The sequence below is a fragment of the Anabrus simplex genome, chromosome 3 (genome assembly GCF_040414725.1).
Source record: "Anabrus simplex isolate iqAnaSimp1 chromosome 3, ASM4041472v1, whole genome shotgun sequence".
In the NCBI taxonomy this organism is placed as follows: Eukaryota; Metazoa; Arthropoda; class Insecta; order Orthoptera; family Tettigoniidae; genus Anabrus; species Anabrus simplex.
In genome coordinates this window covers 78213804-78229069 of record NC_090267.1, presented here as the reverse complement: position 1 = coordinate 78229069, position 15266 = coordinate 78213804, and the positions used below count along the sequence as shown (strand labels likewise).

The following is a 15266-nucleotide window of genomic DNA, read 5'->3' as shown; positions in this document are numbered from 1 at the left end:
ATTTGCGTGGTGTGAAAATGGGAAACCATGGAAAATCATCTGCCAACAGTGGGATTCGATGGTGGTGGTGATTATTGTTTAAGAGGAAGTACAACTAGGCAACCATCCTTTATATAACACTATCAGAGGGGAAAAAATGGAAGGGATCCGACACTTCAAAAAATGAAGATACCGGACAAAGAAAGACACGGGCCATGAAGGGCGTGAAAATGCTCGGAAACCTAATAGCGTTGGGGTCAGAAAAGAACAAGAGTAGACCAAGGGAGGTCAGATAGGATACATGAAAGTGAGGAGCCTGGCACAAGTAAGTGGAAGCAATGCCAAGACTCAGCTAAGGGCCCCGTGGTCGCCAACCCACGCTCCAAAGTTCAGATCCCCTGGGACCCTTTTAGTCACCTCTTACGACAGGCAGGGGATACCGTGGGTGTTATTCTACCGCCCCCACCCACAGGGGGACAGTGGGATTCGAACCCACTATCTCCCAGATGCAAACTTACAGCCTCGTGCCCCTAACCGAATGGCCAACTCACCCGGTGAACCTACTTATCTACGCACGTTTGTTTCAAGAAATTTTGTTAAGCTGTTTTTCTATGATGTCATCACAAATGGACAGACAGGCAAACAGTGGCCTGTATCTACTTTTGACTTTCATATACCTAATCTGAAGTAGGTATGAGGTCAAAATTTGAATTAACAGCAAAATTATTTTACTTTTATAGATGACTTGTTGAGGCAAGAGACCTGTCCAGACAGAACCCAAAGATGCTTGTTCTTGGAGGAAGAACAAGCAAAAATCAGCCAGAGAATGGAGAAATACTGGTGAAAGGGAACAGGAAGGGAAAGTGAAGGAAGTTATGTTATTCCAATATACATTTGGCTGAGAGAGCTATCAGCGGGAGATGGCAATGAATGACATTTGTATACGAAAGAAACTTGAAAGGAGTTTTAAAAATAGGAAAGATCACAATATGAAGATAAATTTGGAATTCAGGAGGACAAACTGGGGCAAATATTCATTTATAGGAAGAGAAATTCGAGACTGGAATAATTTACCAAGGGAGGTGTTTGATAAATTTCCAGCTTCCTTCAAAATCATTCAAGAAAATACCAGGTGAAAAACTGATAGTGAATCTGCCGTCTGAGCGACAGCCCTAAATGCAGATCATTGATGATTTTTTGATTGAAACTAATCTTAAATATATACTTAGATAACTTCACTACTGTTGTTAAAATTTCATTCAAAGTGTTTGAAAATCACAGTTATCAGCTCCATGCACATACTACATATGGAGTGGCCCACCTAAGTTTTTCACCTCAAATATCTTCTCACTGGTTAAAGATAGCAATATGCAATGCAGTTTAAAAATGTTGAAATAATGAAGTAAAGCACTTCTCAGGCCGTTTGCATTGATGTGTGTCTTGTTGGTTTCAGGATTCAGCACTCTTGAGAAGAAGTACAGCTTTACGCCAGGTCTGCATCACCACCCGCAAGCCTGGTAATAATCGTCCACCGTCGTACAAGTCACCTGCTCCTGACCATCTAGCCACTGGATGCAACAATATGTTACATCGCCAGTGTGATCATGTGAATGAAATTAATATATACATATGGATTGGATTATTTTAAATAAATAAATTAAATTATACATAAATTGATGCATGTCTCTTTTTGTTTCGTATCTCGTGGAAAGAAAAAGAAGACGCACGTCTCTCTAATATACTGTCCTCTATAATTGTGATATAAAAGAGTTTCTAAGAACTGTTTGTTCCCTGGATGGTTGTTGGTGAGCACCACTTACCCCAGCCAAGTGATGCTCACCAAATCTTAACCATTGCATGTCCTCGCATTAGGTCACTTCAGTCCATGTCCTCATTCAAATAAAGCTCATCATGTATTGTCTTGTTACTGAATCATGCATCACAAAATTCAATAAATGCCATGTTGCTTTAGAAACTTCAACAAATTGTTCTTTCATTCTGCATTTATAATAAATTAAAATTGACGATTGAATATTCTCCCTCTTCTGCTACTTTTCTGAGTTCCATATCTGTTATCAAGCAAGAGTCATCAGAAGAGATTGGCTACCAATTCTACTTATGCCCATGAGCAGTAAGTATCCAAGTGAAGTCATGTACAAAAAGATAGGAACATGTAAGAGGATAATTAAGAGGGGAATTCCTCAAGACAGTATTATTGGAACTTTATGTTTTGAGTAAAGAAATAGAATCAGAGATAAGGCTTTTTGCAGATGATATTATTTTGTATAGAGTAATAAATAAGTTACAAGATTGTGAGAAACTGCAAAATGACCCCAATAATTTTGTGAGATGGCATGATGATAAATGAGTTTAAAAGTCGGGTTGAGAGTTTCACAAGTAGGAAAAGTCCTCTCAGTTTTAATTACTGCGTTGATGGGGTAAAAGTTCCTTTTGGGGTTCATTGTAAGTGCCTAAGTGATAGTACAAGGAAAGATCTTCATTGGGGTAATCACATAAATGGGGTTGTAAATAAAGGGTACAGATCTCTGCACATGGTTATGAGGGTATTTAGGGGTTGTAGTAAGGATGTAAAGGAGAGGGCATATAAGTCTCTGGTAAGACCCCAACTAGAGTATGGTTCCAGTGTATGGGACCCTCACCAGGATTACTTGATTAAAGAACTGGAAAAAATCTAAAGAAAAGCAGCTCGATCTTTTCTGGGTGATTTCCGACAAAAGCGTGCAAAAATGTCGCAAAGTTTGGGCTGGGAAGATTTGGGAGAAAGGAGATGAGTGGTATTTTACCAATTTAGTTGGTCCGTCATTGCACATTATAAATTTTCCAGCTAACTCTCTCTTGGTTGCCAGCGTTTCACCCCAGTGCGCTAAATTGGGCTCATCAGTTGGTAAATAGCATACCCACCAAGACCCATGGCTAGTGCATACCGTGGAGGCCACTGCGTAGGCTACTTAGAGCCACCAGCAGTGCCAATGCACTATGAGAGACTTTGTCTCATTTCCAAAACACTGATGCCTGGCCTGCCTGGCCATCAGAAGACATAGATGTTGATTCCCATAGGGAACCTGAAATATTTATCCTGAATGAGTAAATTTATAATACCAAAGTAGTTGGTTCGTTATTGGACATTATAAATTTTCCAGCTAACTCATTCCTGGTTGCCAGCATTTTTTCCCAGTGTGCTAAATTGAGCTCATCAGTTGGTAAATAGCACACCCACCGAGACGCATGGCTAGTGCATACCATAGAGGCCAATGCGTAGGCTACTTGGAGCCACCAGCAGTGCCAATGCTCTATGAGAGACTTTGTCCCATTTCCAAAAATTGATGCCTGCGTGGCCACAGGGGCAAAACCCAGTGGCCTGCATCTTGGTGGGTGTGCTATTTACCAACTGTTGAGCCCAATTTAGCACACTAGGGAGAAACGCTGTCAACCAGGAATGAGTTAGCTGGAAAATTGATAATGTCCAATAACGGACCAACTACATTGGTATTATAAATTTACTCATTCGGGACAAATATTTCAGGTTCCCTATGGGAATCAACATCTATATCATAAGCGGTATGTTCCGAGCTGCCAGTGTAGAGATGGCGTGGAATGACATTAGAAGACGGATAAGTTTGAGTGGTGTCTTTAAAAGTATGAAAGATCATAATATGAAGATAAAGTTGGAATTCAATAGGACAAACTGGAGCAAATATTTGTTTATATGAACGGGAGTTAGGAATTGAAATAATTTACTAAGGGAGATGTTCAATAAATGTCCAAATTCTTTGCAATTATTTAATAAAAGGCCAGAAAATCAACAGATAGGGAATATGCTGCCTGTGTGACTGCCCTAAATGCAGATCAGTAATGGTTGGTCGGTCAGTCGGTTGGTTGGTATAGGAAGAGGGAGCAAAAGAACAAAAGTAAAGGAGATAATACCAACATGAAAACACAAATGGAAAGGACAATGTCTACATTAAAGTGCTGCATAACTAAATATTCACTAATTTAATATTCACAGTTACTAACACATTCACTGCCACCTTAACCTCTAAAATGCCCCAGGAACCTTTATGTATTTCTTTTCCTCCTGTTACTTAGAAGATGATGATAGTTTTAACATTACAACTGAAGCTTTTTACATACACATGAAAAATCACGTACAACATCAGCACTGAAGAACGATATAATATCCTAGATGGCAGTAGGCGCATATGTGCAACATTGATGTGTGTGTTATTAATGCACCATATTTACGTTGCATTGTAACACATTATGTTACACTGTTATATAATTATTGTTCATATCAAGAATATCCTTCAATAACTGTTTTCTTTGATGCAGTAGTGAATATTATTGTAGTCATTCGTTTCATGTATAGCACTAGTGGTCAATCCTAAAGCAAGGCCTTAAGCAAAGTGCAGGATTCTCGGGGAAGTGAACACAATAATAAATGGAGTCAGTTCTTTTCCCCTTTTTGTGGCATAATTTTCATTGTTTTCTCATTGATCTGCCTTTTGTATTTATTCTTTTATGTTGGAATTTGAAGGACTAGTAGAATTGTCATTGCCACTTTCATCCTTTATTACACCATGTTTCAAAGCAACAGGTCATGAACTAATAAACTTGAACGCATAACTTGAACTTCAATCTGAGTGTCGTTACAGAAGAACAAAGCCCAATTGCTGTGCCCACCAGTAAAGACAAGCAAAACTGGATCATATACAATGATGCACATGCTTGTCGACAGCATGTAGCATAGGAACAACATGCTGCACATGTGTGTCAGGTGGCAGCCAACGTGTTAAATAAAATAGTCTAACAGCCAGCTTTATCAGAAAACCAGCAAACATTTCTGTGAAGCACTATTGTATACTATAACAAAGTATTAAATATCCAGCTGAGTCTGTTCACATTTGGCCCTTTCCATCTACACGAAATGTGTCCCTTCTCATTTCCCTTGTTTCATATCACCATCACCACAAACAACAGCATAACAACTTAGTCATATGGCATGGTGTTTTCACTGCTTCAATTGTCATTATAAGTGAGAAAATAATTTAGTTTCAGTGATTATGTGCTAGTCATTAATTAGTATAATTATGTTTGTTTACACAATGAGAATACCATGACAATATATAATGTGCAATATTTAAATTATTGTGGCAGAGAAAACACCATGAAATAAAGAATGTAGAATACGGAAATTTTGGCAATTTATTTGTCAAGGTAACATATTTAATTGATTAAAGGTACAAGACTGCTGGTTAACATCCGTGCAAGAAAAGCCATCACAATTGTGCCATGCTAGTCCATTAATAACTGGTGTAATAGCCGGACTGTTGAACGCAGGCATGCAAACGTGCATGCAATGTGTCGTACAGGTGCCGAATGTCAGCTTGTGGAATGAAGCTCCATGTCTGTTGCACTTGGTCGGTCAATACAGGGGTGGTTAATTCCGGTTTTGGATGACGCTGGAGTTGTCGTCCAATGATGTCCCATACGTGCTCGATTGGGGACAGATCGGAGGATCGAGCAGGCCAAGGCAACATGTCAACACTCCGTAGAGCATGTTGGGTTATAACAGTGGCATGGGGGCGTGCACTACCCTATTGGAAAACACCTCCGGGAATGCTGTTCATGAATGGCAGTACAAGAGGTCGAATCACCAGACGGACGTACACATCTGCAGTCGAGGTGTGTGGGATAACCACGAGAATGCTCCTGCTGTCATAGGAAATTTCTCTTCAGACGAGAACTCCCGGTGTAGGTCCAGTGTGTCGACGCTACAGACAGGTGGAATGCAGGTGCTCACCTGGCCTCCTCCTAACCAAGATATGGCTATCACTGGCAACAAGGCAGAACCGGCTTTCATCGGAAAACACAAAGGACCTTCACTCCATCCTCCAATAATCTCTCATTTGATACCTGTGCTTCAAGTAACCAATTTCGAAAAGTTCATTGCATCACTGTGATACCAACTGTCGCTCGAAATGCTGCTGCAGATGCAGTCTGCTGCGCCACAGCCATAAGCTGAATATGGCAGTCCTCCCTCTTGGTGGTGCCACGGGGACATCCAGAGCCCAGTCTTCTTGCGAGCGTACCTTCTCATGACCACTGCTGCCAGCACGCATGTACAGTGTAGACATTCTTGCCAAGTCATTCTGCAATAGCGCGGAAGGAAAATCCACCTTTACATAGCCCTATTATACGGCCTTGTTCAATCGCAGTGAGTTCTTGATACTGGCCTTTCCATCACTGTAAAGGCATTCTCGACCCACTCACAGTCACTCCGTTCAATCTCACACGTAACTAACGCTCTTGCACAGTACAGCCCATATTTAAAGCGAACCTGATGTGCTACGTTATGGGGCCGCTACTAGTGCCACGCTAATGTGATTTGTGAGAAATTTGAATCAACGTCATCTTTCAGATGTATAAACACACCTACCAATGTTCATTAATCTAGCACAATCCCTTCTTGGTGTTTGGATATTTTTTTCTGCCAGTGTATTTATAACAAGAATAGATCCCTTGCACTTGTAGTATTAATCTTACAGATATGAGTTAACGAACTGCAAATCCTTATGGGCATAATCTATATCGGTACTACATAAGGTCAAAATGCAAATTTCATACCAGAAGGGCAGAAAAAAATATATAAAAGTGTAAAGATCATTGTGAAGATTATTGTTTTAAGAGAAAGTACAACTAGGCAACCATCCTCTATATAACACTAACCAGAGGGAAAAAATGGAAGAGATCCGACACTTCGAAAAAATGAAGGTGTCGGCCAAAGAAAGACAAGGGCCATGAAGGGCATGAAAATGAAAGACGCCCTAGGCCTCGAATGCTTTAATACCATCGGGGTCGGAAAAGAATAAGTGTTGACCAAGGGAGGTCGGATAGGATAGGTGAAAGTAAGGAGCCTGGCACAAGTAAGTGGAAGCAATGTCGACAACCCAGTTCCCAAGTTCAGAGCCAATGGGGTCCCTGTTAGTCGCCTCTTACGACAGGCAGGGGATACCATGGGTGTTATTCTACTGCCCCCACCCACGGGGAGAAAAGTATAAAGAATGGTCCAGAAATGTTAGGAAATGGTCAGTTCTAATGAAAGAAAAAAAAAAAGAATTTCTGTACGTAATTTTTTTTATGTTAGTTAAGCAATATTGAGCTGCTGCATTTGGTTGTATTATGATCACCATGTGGTGTCATTTGTCAAGCCTTGCAAGGGCAAGTTTGGTCAGCTATGAAACATTCGGCGGAGTACAACTGTTGCATCATGCTCAATGGCTGGCTGAAGGTAAACAGAGTCTAAACCAGTTTCTGTAGGACTCTATGTCTACATCATTGTAGATTACCATCTACAAACAGACTGGCTTTCTCCTCATCAAACCAAGCTCGATAGCTGCAGGCGCTTAAGTGCGGGCAGTATCCAGTAATCGGGAGATAGTGGGTTTGAGCCCCACTGTCGGCAGCCCTGAAGATGGTTGTCCGTGGTTTTCCATTTTCACACCAGGAAAATGCCAGGACTGTACCTTAATTAAGGCCACGGCCGCTTCCTTCCACTTCCTAGGCCTTTCCTATCCCACCGTCGCCATAAGACCTATCTGTGTCAGTGCGACGTAAAGCAAAAAAAATCTCATCAAAATTCTTCTCCAATTTATTCTTAGCTCCTGAGGATCTTGTTTCTGTTGCACAATTCTGTGAGGAGGGCAGGCTTCAACACTCACTGAGGGACCATCTTCACAGTTCTTCATTCTTGAAGTGGGAAATGTAAGATGACAAGAAAGCTGGATAAACACAGGAAAAGACAAAAAGATACAGGTAGCAAAAGACTAGAAACACAAGACAAACTCAAAAGGAGAAAAGGACCCCAATGGGTCAATATAAGCAATAAGGTAGGGGGCCCATTTTTAATCATGGAGTAAGTAAAATATCCAGTAGAGGTAGCTCTGACATTGCAGTCACGTGTAAAGTTGAGTGAATGCGCTGTTTGGCAAAAGCTGGATTGTTTGGCAATGTCACTACTAGAGCTTCCCAATAAACTGAAGTACGTATATTTTTCGTAATGAAAATGCCAGTCTTTTGTGCAACTTTTGGTCGCATACAGAGGTTAATAAATGGCAATGGTATATCATTACACAGGTACGTTTATTTGAAATTCATTTTTATGCATATGAAATAATATTTTGCGTGACAGTTATTGACTTCACGGGTCTTTTCCCCAGTCACCGTGAATTTCTTTGGACCTTAGCTTGAAGACTGAAATTAATGTTTTAGGAAATATAAGGGATGACACTTTTCTTTCATTGAATGGCCATGCCTTTCAGAGCAAATATCCAGAATATCCCGTGAAAGAGTAGGCCCTATACGAATATAGGCCTACGTATACATACATGCATGATCCCAATATTAGAAGTAGATTAACGAAGATGATTTTGTTTTATAACCAGTAGGATGATGCACTATTACTCTTCACTATAATCTGAAAGTAATGTTGATTTCTCAACATATATCTTACAGTACCAGTACTGATTTTATTGACAGGAATAATTAGCACCTCATGGTCATGAATACTCAGTGTTTGGAGATTAACCTGATGGACTTATTTTCATTTCTTGTAATGCCATTGATGTGCATGATACTGAGCAAGCAGCTGCGGGTTTCAAGTCGTGCAGCTGTAAGCTTGCATTTGAGAGATAGTGGGTTGTCATGATTGGGTTGCGTTCGGTCTGAGAGCTTGCCGTGTACCAGCCATGACAACAATAATAACTATAACTGAGTAGTTTTCCATGGTTTCCCATTTTTAAATGAGGCAAATCTTGAGGCTTTACCTTAAGGTATATAAAGATAAGAAAGGATTTCCACCTTATCAATACTGTTTACTGTAAAAAAAAAAATTTCTCTTACAGTAACGGTTTCGACCTATCTGGTCATCATCATCAGCTGAACATAGTTTGTACCTTTACATATATGTTGGGCAATAATTGACAGAGTAATTGACATTACTCTGTCTAAAGGGAGATGCCATGAGGACACAACATATCTGAATGTGTCCAAATTGGGCATACTAAATGTAAAATTGAATATGTGTTATTTGGTACGTGGGTATAAAAATGTCTTCTTTAAGACTTGGAATTTGACTATGCAACTTATTCTAATGCTTAAATCTAAGTTGTTATAGTTATTATTGTTGTCATGATTGGGTTGCGTTCGGTCTGAGAGCTTGCTGTGTACCAGCCATGACAACAATAATAACTATAACACCCGCACACAAGTATAGATAAGGAAGGAGCCTCCACCATGATCTAATATAGAACAACTCATGAATGACCAGGACCTCATCATCTGCTTTTAACTTAAAGAACAAGACTCCACTTAAAGTAGAGCTGCACATATCTATCTTTATCCACATAACTGGATCTTGTTAACAACGAAAGTGTTTTGTTACATGTACACATGAAAACATCTTTTAAGCAAATAAAAGACATTTTAAGAGACCCACATCATTACCTACGATCACAAGCACCAATATGCACAACTATGGATAAAAACTCTAACACAAGAGTCAAATGAAGAGATATGCCATACATGCATATTCAAAATTATGAAGTGTTTTTACACATGTTGTTTTAATATGTTTTAATATGTTCACTGTATTTTAAAGTGTTTATTGTATTTGTACATACAACTTAGATTTAAGCATTAGAATAAGTTGCATAGTCAAATTCCAAGTCTTAACGAAGACAGTTTTATACCCACGTACCAAATAACACATATTCAATTCTACATTTAGTATGCCCAATTTGGACACATTCAGATATGTTGTTTCCTCACGCCATCCCCCTTTAGACAGAGTAATGTCAATTATTGCCTAACATATATGTAATGGTACAAACCACGTTCAATCAATCAATCAATCAATCAATACTGATCTGCATTTAGGGCAGTCGCCCAGGTGGCAGATTCCCTATCTGTTGCTTTCCTAGCCTTTTCCTAAATTATTTCAAAGAAATTGGAAATTTATTGAACATCTCCCTTGGTAAGTTATTCCAATCCCTAACTCCCCTTCCTATAAATGAATATTTGCCCCAGTTTGTCCTCTTGAATTCCAACTTTATCTTCATATTGTGATCTTTACTACTTTTATAAACGCCATTCAAACTTATTCGTCTACTAATGTCATTCCACGCCATCTCTCCGCTGACAGCTCGGAACATACCACTTATCAGATCAAAAATTAGATGGATGGCTTTTCCGGCGTTAGCTCTATTAACCAGCGTTTCGTCTTAGGTCTGACACTAGACTCTTTAGAGTGGGATGTGTCAGACCCTACCCACTGACGCTGGGGTGTATGCAGGTGAACTTCTCTTTATTCAAATAGTTATTTCATTCCTGCCCGGTAAGGGGCAGGCGGGCCACCAGCTAAACATGTAGCTCTTTGGCCGGTGAGTGAGTACATAAAAGTAGAATTTTGAAACACATACATAGAAGTATGTCTCGTACATACTGAAAACAAAACATAATCAAATACAGATTGAAGCAGAGAAAAAAAAAAAAATAAAAAAAAAAAATAAATAAATAAAAAAAAAAATAAACAAGTATATAACAAGGAAATATTATGTGATTTCTTCCATGTCAGTCTATTTTTCATTGATTTCGATTGGCACACAAAGTATAAACGCACAACACATCGTACTGAGAGAGAAATGTCTTCAGTTCATCTTGACGTACGATACGAAAAACACTATGGTGGAAGCAGAAAGAAATGGACGTACACTAGTGGAACAATGAGGACGCGAAAAACACAGAATGATTGAAAATGAACACGGATAGAGATGACACTGGTAGTGTCGTAAAGCACTCAGACACAGATATTGGAGGCCGGTACCACTGCCGCGAGGAGCATCGTAATATCCAGTAAAAGAAAAATTAGAATAAAAAGGCAGTGGGACAGGGGGGGAAGTTACGTGATAGGGGTGGGGAAAAGGTAAGAGATAGCAGGAGAGCGGTCATTATTAAGGATAGCGGTGGCAAGAGGAGAAAGGTTGAGGGCTTCTTTAATCGCAGAGTGATTGATGGCTAGGGCAGATTGTAAGTATTTGAGACGAAGATCATGGACATGAGTAAGGATGGTAGGGAAAGAATAAAGAGGTTGGAAGTCAGCAGAAGGGGTGTCAAAGGGGAGATGGTATGCAATACGCATAGCATGTCTGTCAAGTTTAAGCAAGGTCACGTATTGTTGTCTGTCAGCTGTGAGCCAGGTCAAGGAACTGTATGTTACGACAGGGCGAATAAAAGATTTATAAACTGTGAGGATTTGGGAAGGACGGAGGCCCCACGTTTTACCAGTGAGAATACGAAGGGCTCGGAAGCGTTGAAGGGCACGTTTGTATACTTGTGTTAAATGATGTTTCCAATGAAGGTTGTTCTGGAATTGAATACCAAGGTAAATTAGGGTATTAGTTTCTGTTAGTGGAGTATTATACAACGTTAAAAGAACTCGGTGACGGGGTCTAGTGAGGCGGGATTTTTTCCGAAATACAATAAATTGGGTCTTGGTGGGATTAACAGCAATATGCCAGGCGTCGAACCAGGATTCTAGAACGGAGAGGTAGGTCTGTAAATAACGGGTAAGAGTAACAGTAGTAGGTGTAAGTGCAAGGATAGCCAGATCATCGGCATATTGATAGAGTCTTAAAGGGGGGTCGGGATGTGGGATATCATAAGTATATAAAATATATAAAAGTGGGGAAAGTGGGGAACCTTGGGCTACGCCCGCAGTCATACGAAAGGAATAGGAACGGGTACCACGGATGAGGATCTGTGCTGATCGATGTTGAAGATAGTTGAAAATAAATCGAATGATAGTGATAGGAATGGGAAGATGGCGTAACTTAAAAAGCAACCCAGCATGCCAGACTGAATCAAAAGCCTTATTCACATCGAGGCAAACTAAAGCGGCAGTTTTACGGGGGCGAAGATAGGCATTGAGAGAAGAGGATATGTGAAAGAGGTGATCGTGAGTGGAATGATGGGATCGAAAACCGGCTTGAGAGGATGGAATAAGACCTAGAGAGTCGAGATAGGAGGAAAGTCTCCTACTCAGAATCCCTTCTAGGATCTTGCTGAGGACAGGGAGTAAGGAGATTGGGCGATAAGACCGAATGTCAGATGGGAGTTCATGGGGTTTTAGGAATAGGAGAAGATTGGCGTTACCCCAATGATCGGGGTACGCGCCTGTATAAAGAATGTAGGTGTAAATAATGCTAAGAAGATAAAAAAGAATAGGAGGGGCTTCTTGAATATGACGATATGAGATGGTATCGGAGCCAGGGGAGGTGTTTTTCCGATGTTTCAGGAAAAGCCGGATATCAGTGGGTGTAATGGGAGCATTTAATGGATGAGTATAATCAACATGAGAAAAATGGAGGAATGAAGGTTGAAGTTCAGGGAGGTTAGGATCAGAGTAAGCAATGATGGTAGGTTCGTGAGGATGATGGAAATTAGGGGCGTGGGAGGGGGAAAACACAGTTTGATAATAGTCAGCGAAAAGATTAGCCTTGTCTTGGTCAGTTTGTGGATGAGTGGGGGGATGTGTAATAGGGTAGCGAGGAAGAGGGTTGGTAGTTTTGGTTAGTTTTCGAAAAGTCGTCCAAAAACGTCGAGGGTCGTGATAATCAGCTAGCTCAGTACACTTGTCCATCCACATTTTACGTTTAATAGCTTTAATATATGAGCGCGCGTGGCGTAAAGTTCGGCGGTGTTGTTGGAGCGTAGTAGGGTCCTTGGTTCGAGTATATGCAGTAAAGTAGTCATGAGCTAGCTGCAATAAGCGGAGAGCTGTGGGGGGTATAGGAGGTTTAGAGGGGTGGTAGGAGTGACGAGGAATATGAAGAGAATCTGCGGTAAGGATAGCTCGCTCTATTTTAGAAATTAGGGCGAATAGAGTGGGAATATTAGTAGGCGGTACAGCATCACTGAGTAAGTTAGTGAGAGTAGTGCGATAAGTATTCCAATTAGTGTGATTGAAACGACGAGTAGGGGGAGGGCGAGGAGGGGGTAAGGTCTGACGGGGAAGAACACCAGGAAAGGTGAGAAGGGCTGGGGCGTGATCGCTACCTATAGAAACGAGCTGCTGGATGGTGATAGATGTGGCAAGGGAGGGAGAAAGAAGGAGGACATCAGGGGTGGAATTATTGGCGGGGAGGGTGTGGAAAGGAAAATGGAAGCGCATGCCCCGGAGAGACGTACATAAATTAGTGAACTCGGAGATTTGAGTAGGGGTATATGAAGTAACATTAAGGTCTGCAACTATAATATATTCAGAAAATGTAGCGTCTATGTATTTAATAAAATCAGAGGGAATGAAAGGTTTAGACGGTATGTAGATAGTAGCTACCGTAATGGTTTTCTGAGGAGTAATTACTTCGAGTATTAGATATTCAGAGAAATTAGTAGGGAAGTGAAAGTAGTGCTGAATAACAGTAAAATCCCGTCTGACGCCGATAGCCACGCCACCACGGCCTTGAGTCGGACGATCAGCGCGATAGAAAGTAAACCGGGGAAATTGAGGCATTTGAGCCGGCGTCAGAAATGTCTCATTCAGAACAAAAATATCCGGGGCATACAATGAAAGGGAGGTGTCCAGCAGCGGCCGATTGGACTTAAGAGATCTTATGTTGGCATAGTAAAGCTTCAATACGCTAACGCATAAAGTGAACAGTACTTAGGGGAAAAAATGCAAAATGCATTTTATTCCCCGAGTACGCCACGTCGACATGAGTGTTCAAAACCAATCGAGCCGCTAGCTGGATCTGATTGAGGATGTGTGGGCGATGGAAGGGGAGGACGTTCTGTAACACCATCGTAATAAAACGAATGATGTTCTCAGAACTCGGAGGGAGGAGGAAGGAGGAAGAGGCAGGGGTAGGTAGGTCTTGAGATTGAACAGGGACAACGGTTTCAGGATGATCAGGTTCAGGAGCAGGTTTGGAACGACATTTATAACTGAAAGCAGGATGATTTTGATTACAATTAACACATTTTGGATTCGACTTATTGGGACAAGCATGAGTAGGATGCTCCTCACGTGAACAGATGGCACATACCTCCGGATGAACACATGGTGTCCCTGGGGCGTGGTCGAACCTCTGGCACGTCCCGCAGCGGATCTTCTGAGGTGGCGATGTTCTGGAGGGTTCCACCCGATGGCGCCGGGCGTAGATCATGGCGCCGTCACGGAGCAGGGCGTCGAGCGTCGAGACGTCGCGTGATAGAATGCGAACCAAGGAAGTGGGTCCTTGAGCGTTCCGAATACGGATGACTCGGTAGATGTGGTGACCCTCGAGTTGGAGTTGAGCAGCCACCTCATCGTCGGTGTAGTCTCGGTCGACTCCATAAGCAACCACAGATAGAATTGTTGCTGGTCGGGTGGGCGGTGCAGGACGTTGTGTTGGACGCTGTGTGGTGACATTAGTGGCCCGTGCATGTGTCCCCAGTTGATGAGCTCCGATGTTATTCATGAAGTGATGGTAAAATGGTTGGCAGGTTTTAAGATTATAACCATCTCTCGACCGTTGGATTTCAAGTTTATAATCCTGAAGATTGGGCGTAAATTTTGCAATTAGTTGATAGATGCACCTGACGTTGGCCTTGGTGATGTCCAGATTTGTAAGCTTTATCAGATAGAAAGGCGGTTGAACAGTTGGCTGGAGCGTTGGAGTAACTACTGCGCTGGCGAATATTAGGTGGTATTGCTGGGTTTTGCGCCGCCTGAGCATAACTACGTACATGTGCAGGCATGTACGTTGCAGGTTGGTCCAACAGGTTGGGCAGTTGGTGGGCGGTCGATGGTCCAGGGCCCAGCAAATGAATCCCAAGGTCCGTTCCAGAAGATTCCAGACGAGCATGAGATCCCGGTGAGGTTTCGACAGAGCCTGGAGAACGTTGTATCAGGGATTGTGTCGGACAAATTCTTTTCCTTTCTCCATCAGGACTTCCAGAACCAGATTCCGATAAACGACGAGGTTGTTTGGTTTGAGTAGTTTCCATGTCCTTTGGTGGCGACCTGGGTGAACGTGATCGCGTTGGTGATGGCGGCGGTGAAGGAGTCATCGCGTAACTTCCAGAAACTTCTTGATATGTAGACGTAAGACTGTCGACGTGTAGAGATTCCGGTCCGATCATATACTGTAGACTGAGGTGCAGGTGAACTTATCAGAAGCTTATTTATGAAGCACAGTCTGATAACTGCATACGGGAGATAAAACTCCACA

The 15266-nt window shown here is 41.6% G+C and overlaps 1 protein-coding gene across 1 annotated transcript in view; it reads left to right on the top strand.

Annotated features, from left to right (window-relative positions):
* up (Troponin T, skeletal muscle) overlaps window positions 1–1656 on the top strand; it is a 49677-nt gene extending 48021 nt beyond the window's left edge. The window contains exon 15 of the mRNA XM_068226797.1: window positions 1433–1656. The gene's annotated coding sequence lies outside the window, so the exon portion shown is untranslated. The remainder of the gene's footprint in view (window positions 1–1432) is intronic.
* The last annotated feature ends 13610 nt before the right edge of the window (window positions 1657–15266 follow it).